At 40.9% G+C, this 3,571-nt stretch overlaps 1 pseudogene; it reads right to left on the bottom strand.

The window, feature by feature from the left end:
- Window positions 1–201: 201 nt before the first annotated feature.
- LOC111529809 lies at window positions 202–701 on the bottom strand (annotated as a pseudogene).
- Between the last annotated feature and the right edge of the window lie 2,870 nt (window positions 702–3,571).

The following is a 3,571-nucleotide window of genomic DNA, read 5'->3' as shown; positions in this document are numbered from 1 at the left end:
GTTTTATTAAGAGAGAAAAAAAAAAAAAGAAACTTTCAATCATAGAAGAAGAAAGGTAGCCATACACTCCAAAACTACTCAGATTACTCATGCAATGAAGACAATATTTTGCTAATAGAATTGATTTGCTGCTGCATTTGTCTAACATTAGCAACTGTAATCAGAGCAGTACAACTAGTGTTTGGAACGATCTTTATAGTGTTACAGTGTCAGACACATTTTGCTTCTCATCACGCCACAGTTCTCTTGGTGCACTTCGGCTTCTTTCTCTTCCATAAAGTCATTTTGATATTGAAGGATTTGTCAGTTTCCTCGGGAGTTTTCCCCTTGATCATATTGGCAAGAGTGTTATATGTAACATCAAGGAGACTTTTGAAGTCTAAGTAGTCTGCAGCCAGAATAAGCTTAAAAAGTGCTCCTTGGTCAACTTTAAGGAATTCCTGATCCCAGACAGGAGTATGGTCTGTTCCCCTTTCTTTGTTCTCATCACCCTGGGGAGGAGGAGGGTCATCCTTGTGGTGAGTGCACCATGGCCTGACCTTTTTAAATATTGCTGCATTAACATTTGGTAGAGGAACTAAGTCATCATCTCCTTCACCATTCATCATCCACTCAAAATCTTCCAACATGGTCTTGTTAATCACAGATTGTTTGTCAGTTTCCATATCAACTTCAAATATCTCTGCATCAGAACTCTGCATCACGAATGGGGCAACTTTTTTTTTTTTTTTCCCCCTTGAATTGGAGTCTCGCTCTGTCGCCCAGGCTGGGGTGCAGTGGTGCCATCTGGGCTCACTGCAAGCTCCGCCTCCCGGGTTCACACCATTCTCCTGCCTCAGCCTCCCAAGTAGCTGGGACTTACAGGCGCCGCCACCACGCCCGGCTAACTTTTTGTATTTTTAGTAGAGACGGGGTTTCACTGTGTTAGCCAGAATGGTCTTGATCTCCTGACCTCATGATTTACCCGCCTCAGTCTCCCAAAGTGCTGGGATTACAGGCGTGAGCCACTGCGCCGGGCCAGGAATGGGGCAACTTTTCCAGAAGCTGCAACTTCTAGATCAGGAACATACTGTTCTTTGTAAAAGGCAACAGTTTTCTTTGCCAGGGGGAGTCAGTGATGTGATTCTACCTACATTGTTTCAAGAAATGTTACAAGAAAAATCAAAGCAACACCCTCGAATGTTGGGGGCTTGTCAGTTATTCCCGCAGCCCCCTGCACATCAGTGCACCGGAGGACCCTGAAAAAGACTTTTAACCTGCCAACTAACAAGACATCACGTATACAGTAAAACATTTGAATGTTAGAGGGATTTTAAAAAATACTTTGTAAGCATTTACAGTTCAAACATGCAGCATATTAATTCCAGTTACACATTTTTGCAACAATATATACAGTGAGTCAGCTCAGAGCCTCATTCACAAAATAATTTACCCTCTTATTCCTTTAGGATAAATTTTACCAAAAGCTCTGTTAGACATTTTTTAACAGAAACACAGACCAAGCACTTCATACAGGCGCTTCAGGAGCTACTTGTAGCTGCTAGAACATCCTTTCTACTCAGCTAGAAGCTAAGCGGTTGTTGGGAGAAGGGGCATGGCGGGAGGCAGATAGGAGCAGGAAGCAGCTCCTACCAGTCAACAAAGCATTGTATTTACTTTCAGTTTTAAGTGACCATTTTCGAGGTCTCACCAAATGCACTTTTTAATGACAATATTTTAAATTATAATATACAGAATTCTGCTTAGACCTTAGAGGCTTTTAGGAAAACCGAAGCATAAACTTGTTTTCACGGTAAAGGGGATTTTGAATTTTTTTAAAGCTACAATAAGTTGAGATACACACGCAGAGACACGTGCACACATATATTCAGATTAATGAAGAAATCGTATTGTGAAGTCTGTAACATCAGAGGCCTATTTTTAGTGCTAAGGTTAAACAGATAATCAGTCATTTTCATCTTATCTTAGTTCTGAAATGTATATGCTCTTTTAACCATGAGTACCTTGAAGATCAAAGAGTATACCTAGCATGAAGGGAAACTTTGCTCATCTGTTAAAGATAACTTCAGAATTTAAGTGAACTCTATCTTGCAATCTCTGGGAGGAAAATAACTTGAAAATGGGCAAAAGAACGCATGAAAAATCAGGCAGGGTACAGTGGCTCACGCCTATAATCCCAGCACTTTGGGAGGCCAACGTGGGGGGGATCACTTGAGGTCAGGAGTTCAAGACCAGCCTGGCCAACATGGTGAAACCCCATCTCTACCAAAAATACAAAACTGAGCCAGGCATGGGGGCAGGCGCCTGTAATCCCAGCAACTCTGGAGGCTGAGGCAGGAGAATTGCTTGAACCCTGGAAGCAGAGGTTGCAGTGAGCCAAGATCATGCCATTGGACTCCAGCCTGGATGATGGAGCAAGACTCCACCCCCTACCCCCCAAAAAAGAAAGCATGAAAAGTCAGGAAAAGAAAGACTGGATTCCCATGGAAAAGAAAGACTGGATTCCCATGGAAAAGAAAGACTGGATGCAGGCCAGGATTTTTTTTTTCCAAAGTTCATTTTATTTAATTATGTATTTATTTATTTTTACTGTGGTAAAATATGCATAACATAAAATTTGCCACTTTAACCATTTTAAAGTGTGTAATTAAGTGACTTTAAGCATGTGCACAATGTTACGCAAGCATCACTGCTATCTATTACCAGAAATTGTAGATAATCCCAAACAGAAACTGTGTATTCATTAAATTTCCCATACTCCCTATCCCCAGCATGGAAGTTGCGACTTCCCTCTTAGAGGGCTTCAGAGGCAGGTTAAAAGACTCTTTACATTCCTCCTCTTGTCATTGGTATCACCCAAGTGAAAACATGTAGAGATCTCTGGTGGTGGGTGGGGTGCGGACCCGTACATCATGGTAATCTGCGTTCTACTTTCTGCTTCTGTGAATTTATCTATTCTAGGCACTTCATAAATGTGGAATCAGAAAATATCTGTCGCTTTACCTCTGCCTTATTTCACTTAGCATAATGTTTCAAGGTTCATTCATGTTGTAGCAAGCACCAGGTATTTCATTCTCTTCTTAAGGCTGAATAATATTCCACGGTGTGTACGTGCTGTGTTTCGTTTATCTGTTCATCTGTCCACACAGTTGGGTTGCTTCCAGCTTTTGTTTATTGTGATTAATTCTGTTGTGCACCATGGTATACAAGTATCTGGTTAGGTCTTTCTTTGAGGTCTGTATCTAGAAGTGGAATATTGAATCACATGGTAATTCTCATTTTTTGAGGAATCACCAAACTGTCTTTCACAGAGGATGTGTCATTTCCATCCCCCAGCACTGGCACAAGAGTTTCAACTTCTCACCAGCACTTGCTATTTTCCATTTTTTTCCAATAATGACCATCCTAAATGGGTATGAATTGGTTTCTAATTGTGGTTTGACTTTGTGGTTCCCTTTTGACCAGGTATGTCGAGCACCTTTTCAGGTACTTATAGGCTATTTATACATCTTTGGAGAGATGTTGATTCAAGTATTTTGCCAATAAAAAAATTAGTTTTTTATTGTTAGTT

This window comes from Piliocolobus tephrosceles, chromosome 14 (genome assembly GCF_002776525.5).
Source record: "Piliocolobus tephrosceles isolate RC106 chromosome 14, ASM277652v3, whole genome shotgun sequence".
Classification (NCBI taxonomy): domain Eukaryota; kingdom Metazoa; phylum Chordata; class Mammalia; order Primates; family Cercopithecidae; genus Piliocolobus; species Piliocolobus tephrosceles.
The sequence above is the reverse complement of the archived record's forward strand: the minus strand, read 5'-3'. Positions and strand labels throughout refer to the sequence as shown.